Source organism: Polypterus senegalus, chromosome 17 (genome assembly GCF_016835505.1).
Source record: "Polypterus senegalus isolate Bchr_013 chromosome 17, ASM1683550v1, whole genome shotgun sequence".
NCBI lineage: Eukaryota > Metazoa > Chordata > Cladistia > Polypteriformes > Polypteridae > Polypterus > Polypterus senegalus.
Genome location: NC_053170.1, coordinates 15,888,961 through 15,906,369, shown reverse-complemented (window position 1 = coordinate 15,906,369; position 17,409 = coordinate 15,888,961). Strand labels below are relative to the sequence as shown.

General features: G+C 42.9%; 1 protein-coding gene across 3 annotated transcripts in view; it reads left to right on the top strand.

Moving 5' to 3' along the window:
- sp6 (Sp6 transcription factor) overlaps positions 1-17,409 on the top strand; it is a 35,513-nt gene that overhangs the window by 7,927 nt on the left and 10,177 nt on the right. Inside the window, exon 1 of one of the 3 annotated variants that reach the window (XM_039740835.1) lies at positions 784-803. The exons of 1 other annotated variant lie outside the window; for it this stretch is intronic. The gene's annotated coding sequence lies outside the window, so the exon portion shown is untranslated. Of the gene's footprint in view, positions 1-783; positions 804-5,069; positions 5,133-17,409 lie in introns of those variants that run through there. One more of the 3 variants, XM_039740834.1, reaches the window with a different exon arrangement.

Genomic DNA, 17,409 nt, shown 5'->3' with positions numbered 1-17,409 from the left:
CCTATCTTGGGCCATTGATAGAATAGATTAAATCATCTTGGCAGTAATATTTAATAATGATGGTATTGAACCGTTTGATTATGTGATCATTTTAATGATACATCTGCCTATAACCCGTTCATCCACGGCAGGGCACCGCTGAGTTGTACTCGGTTCGTGTTCAGCTGCTGTGATTTAACAGAATCGTCCAATTCAAAAAAGTCTTACTAACTCTCAAGATTTTAACCTCTTTTATTCCACTGCGGTTCATCTCATTTGGCTTCTGTTCAATCAAATCCCGCCATCCTTTAAAGCAAGTGGGCTTAATTGACTGAAAGGTCTCCTCTGGTTTGTCATTTTTGTTCTTAAGTTCATCCGAGTTTGAATTTCTCGATTAAATGACGTAGAGTTTTTTTTATAACACCAACTCCTCAAACGCATCTTTTTAAGTGTTAGGAGCCCGCGAGTAAATAATCGCTTATTCATGAATGATATACCTGCAAATCTGAAGTCTGATGGCCGCGCCCATTTCTGCCCTTTCTTGCTGCACCTCAAGTGGCTGCTCATTCAAGAAAAAGCACAGCCTTCGCCGCCGCACGGATTCCACGCGTGAGTAAAAAACCGGCATGCAGAGGCTGACGCGGGAGCGGCCGTCTGTCTGCTGAGCACTAACGCCCGAGGCGTTCGAACTCGTCTGATGTGTTTTCACGACGTCTACTGACCCTTTCTTAGATACGATCGGCTTGGCTTTAATGGCAGCTTCTCCTCCAGCGATGCAATGACGGGCATGCGGGCTTGGCGCCAACCTCTTTCAAGGTGTAAAGGTGAGCGCGCTCGGTCCTTGCGTGCAGCCGTTCCTTATGATTCATGTCAAGTTGATTTTTTTTATTGTAGTCTGCATTGTTGTGATGTTTTGGACTATATTTGTAGCTTAAGCACCACGTGATGGTGTTTACGTGAAATGCGCCCTAGACATTTGTGACTAATTGAAGAGGTAGGGTGGCGCAGTAGTTAGCACGGCCACGCAGCTCCTCGAACCTAGGCACGCTGTGGGGCGCGATATCCATTTGTGTGGACATGTCCTGTTCTCTAGGTGTGTTCGCGAGGCTATTACGGAGTCACCCCATTTGGATTATTTGCTAGATGTGTATAAGTGATAAGAAGGAATCAATTCACGGGGCGACTCTCAGTTCGAACCAGTCCCGATAATTTCCGGTTTTAGTCCCACGGGGCTTTATTAATCATTGGCGGGAGATTGATGAGGATTTGGCAATACGTGTATATAAATGAACTCCCGGGGGACAGGGTGTCTGCAGCCTCGCAGCAAGGAAAACCGGGGTTCAAGTCCCAGAAGCTCCTCACGTAGAGTCTGCATGTTCACCACGTGCCTCAGTGCGGGTTTCTTCCTAGAGCTACGGTTGCCTCCCACAATCCAAAGCCACGCAGGCTGGGGGAATTGGTGATGTTAATTTTTAAAACTATGGATTTATTTAATGGCAGTATATACTGGGTTGTGTGGTATCCATTTCACTCTGGGAAAGCTACCTTGAGGTTTGAAAAGATTATTAATAAGTGGACAAAAACAGTCTTTAGTTGGCGACCTAGCAGGGTAACAGATCAAGAAAATCTGAACTTAGCCCGAATGATTGTGTTCAGCAAGTGTCCTTTAAAAATCAGAAACCTATTGGAATTTCACAAATCTGCTTATTGTCCCCGTGTCTGCGTGGGTTTCCTCCGGGCGCTCCGGTTTCCTCCCACAGTCCAAAGACATGCAGGTTAGGTGGATTGGCGATTCTAAATTGGCCCTAGTATGTGCTTGGTGTGTTTGTGTTTGTCCTGCGGTGGGTTGGCACCCTGCACAGGACTGGTTCCTGCCTTGTGCCTTGTGTTGGCTGGGATTGGCTCCAGCAGACCCCCGTGACGCTGTGTTCGGATTCAACGGGTTAGAAAATGGATGGATGGATGCTTATTCTTGTCGTATTTATGGATAACCTGTTACGAATCTAAGAAAAAGTTTCTTTCTGAAACCTCCACGCGTACATTTCTTTAGGGAACCCAAATGATTCCGCTTTGGCATCGCTCTAAAATCCGCTGGATACTAGCAGATCAAGAAGACTTGACTATGCTGTACTCTGTGTTGTTGAGTCCTTTTGAAAACAAGAACCCACTGGGATGGCAAACAATCATTTTTTTATGCTTATATGTAGCCTGTTAGGCATCTAAATAAATGAAGGTTCTTTCTGGATGCATCGTGTGGATGGCACTCTTATGTACCATTGCTCTGAAGAACTACTTTTATTTTAATTATTATAGTGTGCGTGCGTGTGCGCCCACCCTGCGGTGGATTGACACCTGGATTGTTCCCGCCTTGCGTCCTGTGCTTGTTAGGATTGGCTCCGCTTCCCCTATAGTCATAGTCCTGGATAAGCAGGTCAAAAAAACAGAAAGACATTAACTCCCTATTATACAGGGGTTTTTCAGTTAACTTCATTCAACTGCATTTTACTCTGTTTAAAAGGTTTTTACGCTTTATTTTGTATGGTAGCATTTCAGTACACACATTTACATTCTCTAGCCTTTTTAAAAAGAAAACCATTGGCACGCCAGCCACCATTAAAAAAAAAAAACTCACATTGTTCCAGTATGGTGCTGAGGTGTCACCCGCTGCACTCAGGTCCCACTCCACGGGGTTCGTGCGGAAACGTCCTGTCTGCGCATGCTCCCAACTTTACACTTACAGTACTTTATAAACGCCTAATGACAAAAAAGCGACAGTGCTCGATAATGGGTGGATTTGCACCACTGTCTTCAAATGTTTTTGCAACAAAATCCTGCAATATGACTTTAGCGGGTTGTGTGGTTCCACTTAGAGCCATTGGTTGATAAACAGAGGTTTAATTCTGGAAAACCTCTATGAATATAAAATTGGTTCTTCTGAGCATTTGAAAAGGAAATATAGACAAAACAGAAATGTCTGATGTCGAGTAGGACACAAATCAGGAAAACTTGATCTTGGCCTGTGCTATTGTGCATATAAAAAGTCCTTTAAAATCAGAAAACCATTGAGATTTCACAAAATTGTTATCACAGATAACTGGTAAATAATAATAATAATAATAATAATAATAATTAGAATACATAAAGGTTCTTTCCAGGACCTGCATGCGGGTGGTTCTTTTGGGAAGCAAAATGGTTCTGCTTTTGGGAGGTTTATTATTAAGAACATTAACGTGAATTACTTGTATGGACAAACTATGATAAAGGCAAGTTAATTAGCCATCTTGTGGGTCACATTTTGGGTCAGGAGTGGGATTTAAACCTAAAAAATAAAACCTCTAAGAGCATGACAGCTGCCTTTTGGCTCACTGTGTTGGCAGAAATCATGGACTACACTCGATGTGAGGGCAATGAATTAAACGATGGAGTGTACAGCTAAAGAAATGCAATAAAGTCTTGAAAATATATCTAAAATATATCACAGCGTCAGAGCGTTTGAACACAGTAATAATAAGAAGATGAGCTAAGCAGGGGCAGTGGCGTTTTGGGTGTGGGCTTTAGAGGCTTAACCCCCTAATCGACTGCACGAAGCCCCTGATCAAGATTTCTGTATAAGCACGAGGCACACCGCAAGGGGGCAAACACTATGATTTTATATACGCGTAAGAACGAGCGCGACACCCTAAGAGACCCCAAAACAGCTCTTTGATGTTATATACGTGTGGAAGAAAACTCAGTTTGAGGGGTCCAAACCCTGGTACCTGCAAATTCTAGGAACGCGCAAAAAGTTCAAGCTCTCCTAGCGACATTCATTGCGTATTTCATGTTCCATACGCTGCCATTGAAACAGCTGAAGAATGTATTAAGTAAATACACATAGAAATAAGCAACAAACACATTTAGTTTATTATACTTACGTGGCATATTATTTTTTATGTATTGTCACATTTGTTTGCGTATTATTTCATTTTGTTCGAAATATTCCTTCCTAATTTCCCGTGTCCGTCTGTCTGTCCACCCTGCGATGGACTGTCGCCCAGTGCGCGGATTGGTCCTGCCTTTGGGGCGATACTTGCTGGGATAGACCAGTAGGGTTTTGAAAATGGATGGATGGACGGTTGTTCTGTGTATGTAATCATAAAAGCAAACCTCCGTGTTATATTGTGGTGATATTATTATTTAAAGATAATGACGGCAAGTTTAATATTTCTTTTACATAAAAGTAAAGTAGAAAAAGGGTGGTGGCGGTAATGTTTTGAAATTTAAAGGTGATGTGAGTGTGTGTATATCTATCCATCCATCCATTTTCCAACCCTCTATATCCTAACTACAGGGTCACGGGGGTCCGCTGGAGCCAATCCCAGCCAACCCAGGGCGCCAGCCCACCGCATGGCGCGCACACACACCCACACACCAAGCACACATTAGGGACAATTTGGAATCGCCATTGCACCTAACCTGAATGTCTTTGGATTGTGGGAGGAAACCAGAGTTCCCGGGGAAAACTCACGCAGACACGGGGAGAACATGCAAACTCCACCCCGGGAGGACCCGGCAAGCGAACCTGGGTCTCCTAACTGCGAGGCACCGTGCCGCACTATATATATCTCACGACTAAATAAATCCTTACATTGCAGTGTTAAATAATCTTGACGTTCCCATCGAATAAAAAGTTTAAAAGATAAAAATATTCATTTTCTCTATAAAGACATGTATTACAAGGTCGTCGACGGAGTTATTATTCATTCTAGATTTCGAAACAGCGTCTTAATAAGGCAGAAACTTTTCTGAACACTTTAGTAATTAATCAAGTGCGGCTTGGGATAGCGAAGGTAAAACACGCTCGACAAGTTCTTGCTTACAGACTAGGTGGGCAAAATTCCGCGAGACGTCTTTGCCTACTGGGATTAAAAGCTTGTTAAAAGGAAAAAAAATTGGCAGAGCTCCCAATCCGCTCCCGGGCGACCTACTTCCTCTTACAAAAAGGGGAAAAAACATCAAGTAAAAGCCCGAAGCCACATCAGAAACACGTGGATGGCAAATACGTAGAACAGAATTAACTGCGACACTGCCCAGGTAACACGCGCCGAGAGAAACTGCTGCGGTCCCGCCTGCCCGGCTCCATGGTGGCGCTGCTTTTTTTCTGTTCGATTAAGGTATTGCTTTGCATTACTTTATCCTCTCATTGCTGATTAAAAAATTGGGTGACACGGTGGCGTAGTGTGTAGCTTTCTCACAACTTTCAATATTCTAGCTCGGGAACTACCTGATTGGAGCTGCCGTGTTTCCTGGTGGGTCTGTGTGGGGTCTCCTATGTGTTCTTTGGCAATCAGCGCAAAAAACTGCTTATTAGATGTATTGGCGATTCAATGCTTCACTTATCTGCTCTTTATTTTTTAGCAAAGTCAAAAGTTTTCCTTTCTTTTTTCGTTGCTGCATTATTATTATTATTATTATTATTATTATTATTATTATTATTATTATTTATAAAGCTTCTATTAAAAGGTAAATTTAACCCTGGGGGCAAAAATAGATCTGTCTGGCTGTCCGTCATATTTTGGTATCATCCACCTCTAATTTGTCCATACTTTATGCAGAACGGTAACGCCCACCATTAATGACGCGCGGACCCTCGATCGTTTTAATCGTTTGTCCCCCATGGAGGACATCTGGGTGCCACCAACTCCCCGATGGTGTCTCCCGGTGCAATCTACATCCCCCATAGTGATCGTTGCACGGCTGGACTCGGGTCCAAGTCCGGGTGGTTCGTCTTGTGGTGTGTGCGGCAGCCAACCTCTAGTGATACGCCTGCTGTCTGTCTGTCTATCCTAAATGGTGTGTGTGTGTTTCTGTGCGTGTGTGCGCGTCCAGAGTTGGTTCCTCTTGAGCTGAGTGCTGCCGGCATTGACAACGGTGACCCTGAACTGGATTAGCTGGTTATAAATGAATGAGAGATAATGAAGAGAAACATCCAAGAGCGCATCCGACAACAACTCGTTCTTTAGAACACATGGCGCGCCTTTGAAAAGGACAACAGATGACTATAATTGTGATAAATTATGCGTTCTTTTAAAAAGCACACGGTGTCACGGAATTCCTGCGCTTGGAAATTGAATCGCACGTCCGCAGCCCTGTAACCTTACAGCGTCTTTACTCACAACGGGATTATATTTACCAGACGGGCCGCTCCCCGTGTATTCATTCAACTTGCCATTTGTCACCAGCCATCGACGACTTCCAACTGCTCACTTACTTTCTGTCAGTTAGTTTATTGTACTTTTTTTTTGCATTTTTGTATTATTATCTACATTTGCACACATCCTAAATATTTAATTGAGACAAGTCAGAAATCCAATTAAAAATAAAATCCATTTCAATATACTGTACTGGAAATATGTGGACATATCTTTCAATGTAATGTAAAATATATATGCATGTTCTCTCTGAGTCTGCGTGGGTTTCCTCCCACAGTCCAAAGACATGCAGGTTAGGTGCATTGGCGATCCTAAATTGTGCTTGGTGTGTGTGTGCCCTGCGGTGAGCTGGCGCCCTGGCTGGGTTTTTTTTCCTGCCTTGCGCCCTGTGTTGGCTGGGATTGGCTCCAGCAAACCCCGGTGACCCTGTAGTTAGGCTATAGCGGGTTGGATGATGAATGGACGTTAATATATTTTTTGAAATATGCTGTAATATACAAAAATGACACATATATATTGAATAATCCGTATTCTCTAAAATACATGATATAGTATAACTAGAATTTACAGGTCGGGAACATACGTTGGTTACAGCACATTGCCGCACCCACCACTAACTAAAATATATGTCATATATTTTGTAAAATATGTCACATTATTCCTAGTATTTTAAAATAGGTTTAGAAATTTACTTTGAAAAATGAATGGCAATATACAATTTACACATTTTACAATATATTTCAGTACATATTTATGCTTGAAGTATATTACAACATATTTTAGAATATATTAATATTGGTAGTAATATATTTTTTTTAATATATTTTACATATCTGTAATTTTTTAAATATGTTTTACTTTTATTTAATTTTTGTAAGGGGTGGTTTTCTGCACAAGTGTGTCCTGTGATGGACCGTCCTGACCAAAAATGCAACGTGACTTACGCAATGTGATGAAAACTGTCATTTTCACCCGTCTAAGTTTTAGAGGGCGGGATCTAGTGAGTTCTGTGTTTTGATTGGTGAATTGTCAGTTGCGTGCATGGAAATCTTCGGCTATCAAAGGCTGCAGTTTCCTGATGATAAATTCAAAATTTCTTTGTCAGTTTCTCCTTTCTGTATTTTCACTTCTTTTTCTTCTGTCATTTATGAAATGTATTTCTGTTATTAGATTTTTGGAATTCTCTTGCTTTAAGGGTCCTAAAAACATTTCACATCTTCCTGTGATGCAATTTTGTTTCCCGGGGTGGCGCCATTTTGTGCAGTACTGTTGTAACAGTTGCCATGGGTAACATCCAGAGTCATGCTGCATGGGTCATCAGGGGTCCAGGGCACGAAGGTCCACTCCATGCATTCCTGGTATCTGAGATCAGATAGCAAGCCGTTCCTGGTTCGTGTGCACTTTCATGTTTGATTTTCTGGTTTAGTAGAATCCTTGCTTTGATCTCGGACTGATTCTCAGTTTTGCTGAAAGGTAGAAAGGACTTTTGGTTAAAGAATCTCAGCTTGGCTGTTGGTAACATTTCATCTTCTGTTTAAAGCCTTTTCTTGCCTGTTCCCGCACTGCTCTTAACGTTCTTGAATTAACGCAGCCACTTCCAGAAAACTTTTTCTTGTTTTCATATTTGTGTACAGTCACAGCTTACTGACGATTCACCAATCAAAACACAGGAGTCACTAGAGCCCGCCCTCTGAACTTTGATGAGTGAAAATAACAGGTTTGATTCCATTGTACTTTTTTTGTTGCTTGTGGTTTCACTGAAACACATGAACAAATCATTAAATACATACAGAAATAAGCAACATATGACACATTTAAAGACACTTCATTATTGGTGCTCACACATACCTGTGTTTTTATTTTTTAATAAGAATAAGAGGTTTGACAAACGAGAGGGGGGGCATTCAGTCCATCAAACCCATTTGTTTAGTTAATAGCTAAGGTTCTTAGCGGTTGTTAAGGTTTCTGCTTCAAGTCCATATCTCAGTACTTTGTTCCAACTCTTTGAGTCAAGAAGCCCAAAATGTGCATCCCCTTCATCTCCATTGGGGTCCTTGAGTATGTGATTTGCCATTTAGGTGAAAGAATTCTGCTGGATCGACGTTCTCAGTACCTTTTGAGGAGCTGGATTAGGTCCTCACGCAGTCTGCTCTGCTCAAGACTAAACAGGCTCACCTCTGTGAGTCTGTCACATTTCACAATATTCATTACTTTTATTCCTGTTTTTAATATTACAGCTATTGTTTGATCTGGATTTGCTAGGTATATTTTAATATTTTTTTTTCATTCTTTCAGAAGTTTTCCTCAATGGGTATTTTATATATGTCTGTTTAGATCAGCTCTTTCCATTCTGTCTTGTAGTTCTTGCAGCCCTCTTTGGTTAAGACTTTTCTTTTTTGATCACATTCATGTGTTTCTAAATCCAACTACAAGACACAAGGACCTCTGGTTCTCCCCAGATCAAGGTGACAGCCCCATATGGTTTGCAAGTACCAGCAGGTTGCACACTGCAGATGCCAGAGCTGTCATTTTTCTTCTCTCCTATGATGTAATCGGCTTCTGCAATTTGCTTCATGCTCAGCAGATGTCGCTGCTCTTCTTTTTTCTTTTTTTTTCTCTGCCATGTCACCTTCTTGATCAGTTTGCCTATGCAGTTTATCATAAGAAAGGCACAAACCCTAATAACTTCATGTAGTTTTCATGCTTCATTTCACATCATAGGTTTTTGGTTAAGATGAAGATCAAGGTACTAGCCCCACTAATTTGTGAGGAATTGCTTGACAGCCAGATATAACCTTTATATAAACTGCTCAAAAAAATTAAAGGAACACTTTGAAAACACATCAGATCTCAATGGGAAAAAGAAATCCTCCTGGATATCTATACTGATATAGACTGGGTAATGTGTTAGGAACGAAAGGATGCCACATCGTTTGATGGAAATGAAAATGATCAACCTACAGAGCCCTGAATTCAAAGACGCCCCAAAAATCAGAGTGAAAAAATGATGTGGCAGGCTAGTCCATTTTGCCAAAATTGAATTGCAGCAACTCAAAATTGTACGCAGCACTTTGTATGGCCCCTGTGTTCTTGTATACATGCCTGACAACATCGGTGCATGCTTCTAATGAGATGACAGATGGTGTTGTGGGGATCTCCTCCCAGATCTGGACCAGGGCATCACTGAGCTCCTGGACAGTCTGAGGTGCAACCTGGTGGCATTGGATGGACCAAAACATAATGTCCCAGAGGTGTTCTATTGGATTTAGGTCAGGAAAGTGTGGTGGCCAGTCAATGGTATCAATTCCTTCATCCTCCAGGAACTGCCTGCATACTCTCACCACATGAGGCCAGGAATTGTCATGCACCAGGAGCCACTGTACCAGCATAGGGTCTGACAATGGGTCCAAGGATTTCATCCTGATACCTAATGGCAGCCAAGGTGCCTTTGTCAAGCCTGTAGCGGTCTGTGTGACCCTCCATGGATATGCCTCCCCAGACAATCATTAACCCACCACCAAACTGCTCATGCTGAATGATGTTACAGGCAGCATAATGTTCTCCATGGCTTCTCCAGACCCTTTCACTTCTGTCACGTGCTCAGGGTGAACCTGCTCTCATCTGTAAAAGCACAGGGCACCAGTGGTGCATCTGCCAATTCTGGTATTCTATGGCGAATGCCAATCGAGCTGCATGCTGCTGGGCAGTGAGCTCAGGGCCCATTAGAGGACATGGGGCCCTTGGGTCACCCTCATGAAGTCTTTCTGGTTGTTTGGTCAGAGACATTCACACCAGTGGCCTGCTGGAGGTCATTTTGTAGGGCTCTGGCAGTGCTCATCCTGTTCCTCCTTGCCCAAAGGAGCAGATACTGGTCCTGCTGATGGGTTATGGACCTTCTATGGCCCTCTCCAGCTCTCCTAGAGTAACTGCTTGTCTCCTAGAATCTCCTCCATGCCCTTGAGACTGTGCAGGGAGACACAGCAAACCTTCTGGCAATGACACGTATTGATGAGCCATCCTGGAGAAGTTGGACTACCTGTGCAACCTCTGTAGGGTCCAGGTATCGCCTCATGCTACCAGTAGTGACACTGACTGTAGCCAAATGCAAAACTAGTGAAGAAACAGTCAGAAAAGATGAGGAGGGAAAAATGTCAGTGGCCTCCACCTGTTAAACCATTCATTCCTGTTTTGGGGGTCATCTCATTGTTGCCCCTCTAGTGCATCTGTTGTTAATTTCATTAACACCACAGTAGCTGAAACTGATTAACAACCCCCTCTGCTACTTAACTGACCAGATTAACATCCCATAAGTTTCATTGACTTTATGCTATACTCTGATTAAAAAGTGTTCCTTTAATTCTTTTGAGCAGTATATTTTATAATATAGATAGATAAGTCTTAGGTCATTTTTTAATGACCATTCCCAAACTTTTCCAGCAGTGTTTGAGGACTTCTCCCTGCCAACCAGTGGATGTCCGCGTGGCTCTACAGTCCACTCATTGAGAAAGTTCATTGTTCACCCCGGAGCGAATAAAAGTATTTTGTGATTTTTTTTGTAAAACTATTTGGTTGGTAATATGGAATCTGTATCTGTGTTACTACTTCTCGCTGCCCTTTCTTGACAGCTTACATTTTTGACAAGCCTCTGAGGGGATCCTGATCTGCTCCTGCAGGACTCCTTGGTTGTTAGGCCACCACTGTTGAAACTTAACTGGGTTCTGTAGGGGAAAAATCCTTAAATCTCAGATTCTTCTTCTTGATTCTTGGTTCACCTTTGGTACTGGTATACAAAAGCTCTGCAAACTCCAGCAAAAATATCAGAAATGTATCTACCAAAGACATCTAAAGAGTATATCATGCCAGAAGTTAGTCCTGCACTGCAATTACGGATATGCTAACAATTGTTTTTATTGATCTGGATATGTAAGAGAATTTTTAGCATATACAGTAGCTGACAGCAGTCAACTCTTAGACAAGCACAAGTTCTTAAACGGTCAAGTGTGATGATCTAAACCTTACTAATGGAATATTGTCATGCTGCTTAGACCCCATGAGAAAAGTCAGCATGAAGTGCCTTTGTTGTATTGTAATCTTATGGCACTCTTTCAAGGATAAATTCAGGCCAACTGCATCCTTTAGAACAATAACTGCTTATTTAAGGCCTTGTGAGCCTAAGAGTCCAAGATGCAAAAGTGTTATCAAAATGATTGTCCGTAGCAGTTCCCACAGGACTGTCTCATTGGCGGCGGATGAGACTGGCACAGAAACATCTTTTGAGGTCGCAAGCGGCTTTCTCCACTGCTGAGCTGGCAATTTCACTCACACTTGTAATAAAGTGACACCATGATGTCTTCATCTGTTCTGATCATCAAAATCAGATGAATTCAGTTCAGTTTATTCTTATATCGAGGTCTTCTCAAATGACAGGCTTTGACGACACAAGCGCATCTACAAATATGAAACATTCATCTGCCTATTTATGTTCTAACCTGCTTATTCATTTGAAAGATTTGGGAAGCCTACATCCATCTTAGCAGCAAGGCATGGAGCAAAACCCTGCGTGGCACACTGCCATTTTAATTCGTATTGGGGACAATATAAAGTCACCTATTCATGTCATCTGTGCAAGGACATGAAGAGAAAGGGCAAACTTCACACAGACAGTGACAAGGAGTCTGGAGTTGTGAGGTGCCTCAGCTAATCGCTGCACCGCCATGTAATCCACATTCATTCATTTGAATTGTTCATGTAAAGAGAAGTTCTACTTGCAAACCAATAAGCCCAGCATATCTTCACCACATAAAAAATAAAGTATAATTATAATAAAACACAAGATTCTAAAAAGCATCATGCTGAGCATAAAAGCTACGATATATATATATATATATATATATATATATATATATATATATATATATATATATATATATATATATATATAATATCCTGTGCGTGTGTATGTATGTGGTCATTATTTCATCATATATATACACTAGCTGTGTAAGCCTGTGCTGTAAAGACCCCGGGGTCCTAGAAACTATTGAAATCGTCAAAAAAAAAACCTGAAATGTGGAGACGTCAGGTAATTGAAAGGAACTACTCTGGGCATCTCTCTCCTAGGAGGATTCGTTTTGCCGATGTGCTCGCATCGCTTGTGTATTAGTGGCGGGAGGAAAAGTAAAAGGGATACGTTTTGCCGATGTTAGCGGCTAAGCGACTTTGTCTTTCATCGGAGTTTCGTTTTGCCGACATGCTCGCCTCGCTTGTGCCCTTACCCCGACTCCACCTCTCACGTCCATTGCCGGAGAGACACACACACTTCTGCACGTAGACTTCTATATTTTTATATTGTGGATAATGCAGGCCCATTCCGCAGCTACACATTTCAAATAGACTCTTTTTGTCTTCTTCTGTTTTCAACTTAAAACAAGTTTCTTCTTCACAGTTCACCACACTACCATACATTTCCATTATCATTTTCTTCTTTCTCCTCCCCAAGGGTGCTTTGTCCTCCTCCTGTCCTTCCTCAACTTCTGGGATAGGCAAAGCCTCCACCTGACAGGGCAGCCTCCTCCTAACAGCTCCCTCTAGTGACACACACACATCCACGCGTAGCTGTGTCAGAGGAGCGATCGCGTCTCCTTGGGGTGCCTTCACAACACGAGCAGCAGGTTGGCGCGGTGCGCAGTCGGGGAGAGGGGGGGTTGAGCGAAGCTCCCTAGTAAGTATGTGTGTGTGTGTGTGTGTATACAATTTATCCATCCATTATCCAACCCGCTATATCCTAAACAGAAAAATTAGTACTGCGTCAGAGGCATAGTTTCTGAAGATTTGATTAAGTCAGTGGAGCTGCAAGATTTTAAAGAAGGGAGCAAAGGTGTAGAAATCAAGATTCTTTAATAAAGAGCCGCGCCTTTAAAAAGCACTGAATGTCGCCAGAGCAGATTAGCAATATGCAATTTGAATGGTCAAGGGAAGCTTGCTGCCTAGCCTGGGAGTGGTTGGCATGCATTTTTTTAGCACATCTGTTGAGAGGAGGGACATTTGGTGTTTCTCAACCTCACACACACCACTCGGTTAAACAAACTAAAAGTCAACTCATACCATATGAACATAAGCGTCAGTCAGTCAGTCATTTTCCAACCCGCTATATCTTAACACAGGGTCATGGGGGTCTGCTGGAGCCAATCCCAGCCAACACAGGGCGCAAGGAAACAAGCCCTGGGCAGGGCGCACACACTAGGGACAATTTAGGATCGCCAATACACCTAACCTGCATGTCTTTGGACTGTATGAGGAAACCAGAGCACCCGGAGGAAACCCACGCAGACACGGAGAGAACATGCAAACTCCACGCAGGGAGGACCCAGGAAGCAAACCCGGGTCTCCTAACTGCAAGGCAGCAGCGCTACCCACCGCGTCACCGTGCAGTATATAGGGTGGTCCAGATCTAATTTATGCAATTTTTCATTACGCTATAACTTATTAAGTTTATTACATAGAAAATCACCCAAAAAATCCCAGATCATCGAGAAGTGTGCAAACTGACGACATGAAGAATCGTCTTGACGGCGAACTGGAATCGTCCCCGCATAAAACAGTCATCCAGACGATCTGGATCTATATATATATATATATCTATATCTATCTATCTATCTCTATCTATATATATATATATATATATATATCTATCTATCCCTAACAATAGCTTGTAATATTAACTTATTTGCTTCAGGCAGTTGACAATGGAAGGGGGGGAGAAAGATGGGAACTTTAATCTCAGGTCCCCCAATTGGAATTTAGCAAAGTCGAGTGTCTGACTGACTGGTCACGGGAGCACCCAGCTCCGCCACGAGCCTTCTATGACACGACAGTGTGTGTAATTATGGCAGAAGTGTACAACAGGCTGAGGTGATGACGCCATTGTGTCTCACTCTGCTAACTCATCCCATGGCCTAGGAGGAGTTTGTCAATCAAGGCAGAGGTGGCACCAGGTGTCATAGGAGGATACCAAGAAGAAATTGTGCTTTCTCAACAGATTAGTAACACCCAGTCATAATAAATACCTCGGCTTCACTTAGACAGATGACTAAGAGACAAACACATAAACAGCCTGGCTGGCAGTCCAAATAAACATGACCTTTGTTCAAACGATGAGTCTTCAGGCTGCGTAGACTTCACCTCCTTTGCACAAGTGGGCAGAGCATTCCAAGCCGGGCGACCCTAAAACGCTCTACTTACAGCAGTAGGCATTTCATTGGGATTGAATGATGGCCTTCACCTTGTCGCTACTACTGATGACTGAAACAAGTATGTTTTTGAGTCATAAGGGTGGAAAACAAGGAATACTTCTCCCTGAAGTCTCATCTACACTTGTGTGTTTACTTGCATTCTCTTCTGCAGCTACGTAAGCCGTATAACCCGTACCACAGCAGTGACGTCAATTCTATTTATGTGTCTCGCTCACTTCATTGCGGGGAGTGCGGAGTGTTTCTTAATCATGTAACAGGTGCACACGTTATTAGGTTTAGGTTTTTAATAATCCCCTGTAAATTTGACACCGACCAGTCATGAAGAGTTAGGGCACGTATGTCACTCCCATATATTGTAGAATGCAGAAACAGAAAACAAGTCATATATTATAGGAGTTTTCAGATTTGAGTCCAAGACAAGAGGTGAAGTTGTAAGATGAGCTGCTTATATGGAATCCAGGCAGGAAGATGCGGACCCACGAGGGTGTATGATGCAAGTGACATCATAGGTAGGACAGGTGTCAGTCTTCTGTCCTGCAGAGGCATTAAGCAACAGCGCCAACCTCTGGCCTGGAGGAAAATCGCCATCACTACAGGCCTTCAGCTGTCCCTGAAACACACAGTTGTGACACCACGTTAACATGCGCAAGTCATTTTCTAAAGTTCTCCATTCACAAAACACTCCAACATCATTAAGCTGTGCAAAACATATAGAAATTAAATGTCATCATCAACCACCGTGAATCTGAAAATCAACATGACGTCTGTGATCATTTTCTTGCGTTTTATAAATTTGGCTTTTTGTATAGGTTTCTGTTACTGATGTAACCCCCCCCAAACCACAGACACAGTAACGTCCAACACAATTCTGGGCTTAAATAAAATATATTTATTTCTCTGCCACATCTTTTCAACAATCACCTGTGAAAAGATCAGTCACCAATACACAATTCTCTCTTGGACCTTCCTCCAAGAGGGTTTCCTTTTCAGGCCAGACTCAGGACTGCTTCTGGTGTAACGGAACTTCAAGTTGGAAGCACTTTGGGTCACGTGGGACTGGTATTGTTCTCTCCCAACAGCGCCCTCTAGCAGCGCACTCCAATTCCCTTGCAACCCCGCGGGTGTCCTAATTGCAACAGAGTACAGCTGCAGGCGAGACAGTCTGAAGCCTGTGCTACATTCAGTGACCTGAGACATTCTGAGGCCCATAAGATGACAGCCCAGTCAGTGGCATCTCTTTTGACTCCACCCACATTCCAGAAAGTACTTCCCTGTTTTGCTGGTGATTGACGCTTACATTACACGCCCCTTATGTCGATTTCACCTCCTTTTAGCTCCTACTCTCAAACCAGTGGCTTCGGTAGTATTGAGGCCTGTGTATTCAGCAATTATTAAACTTCTAAATTATCAGGGTTTCTCAGTTCTTCATCCAAAACAAAACCACAGAATATGTGTGTCTTTTGTTATTGTTTATGTTTCTCACATGAATATAAAGAGGTTCTGGATCTCGTAGTATCTGAAGTGGCCTAAAACTGTCCTGACCTCTCCCTAATTGGGATCAGCCCTGAGAAACACTGCCACCTTTTGTGTGGAGTTATGAACTGTCCCCGGGTCCTTGTTCTTCCAGTCCATTTATTACCAATGGATCCCAGCCAGGATGAAGGTTATAGGCTGTTCCGGCTGAGTTGTGTCTCCAGTCCAGCAGTCCTTCCATTAACACGTCAGTCCAGGGAAGTGCTCCGTCTCCATCCTGGTGGGGTTGCTCGTTTTACCTACCTGGCGCTTACACTGGATTGTACTTAGCCCACTTTCTTGTGCTTGGCTGTGCCACTGAGGCCTGCAAAGAACTGGCATACCAGTACGTGTGCTTCTTGCCTTATGCCCAGTGCTGCTGTAATAATGTTAATGCAGGTATTTTTATTTCAATATGATAATCATTGCGTTCAGTTACTTTAAAAAGTTAATCAGACTACTTTACGCATTTTACTTTTAACGTGTTACTCTACTGTTCTCGAGATTGTGCTGCTGCGTTTAGCACCGTACGTTCAGCTCATCAACACAACTTTAGCAATTTCTAAAGTATTGGAATAATGCGATTACCTGAATATTTTACTCTGGAGATGTATTTTGTGAACAATTCTACCCATGGTTGCTGAAAACGTGTGCAAAGCAAATGCAAGCACAAGCTGACAAAGTGCAATGGAGATACGCAGACTACAAAATCCATAACAACAGTAACCCAGTTAAGCGTTTACATGGCCACATAATCAGATTTCTCCAGTGGCAGACATACATTATATGTGGGGGTTCTTTGCAACCAGGTCTGAGGTAACTACTGATATTTTCTTCCATGGGGTTGTTCCACTGCGGTGGGCTGGCGCCCTGCCCGGGGTTTGTTTTCTGCCTTGTGCCCTACGTTAGCTGGGATTGGCTCCAGCAGACCCCCCGTGACCCTGTGGTTAGGATATAGTACGTTGGATAATGGATGGATGGAGTTTTTCCATGACATATCACCATACATTTTTTTTAAATGTAACCACTACATGTTGGGGCTCTCATACAGTTTATACCTAAAATGTTTAAGCAAAGGGAACTAAAGTCCCTTCCTGCTAGAGTGGCTTCCCACCTGACATATCAAGACACCGCCATCTGCAGTTCAGGAGTCCTATGGTGAGCATGCAACAGCTTGTGTGGCATTATATCGCTTCTCCTCTACGTTCTGCGGGTCAGGGAATGTCTGAGTGGGTAGCCGCTGTCACCTGGCACATGTAATGACGTGATTGCTGCTGGCCACATGAAACACTGGGGGTTCAGCCAGTTACCTTACCAACAAGCCATTCATCATATCCAGCACCACCACGTCTGTCAAAGCTACTTTACCTCGAAATAAATGAATCACAGGCTGACTCAGGACATGGAGACACGACGTTTGTCACTGTAATCTTGGCATCACAGGTGAACTGTGGGGAAATGGACTGTCACTGCTC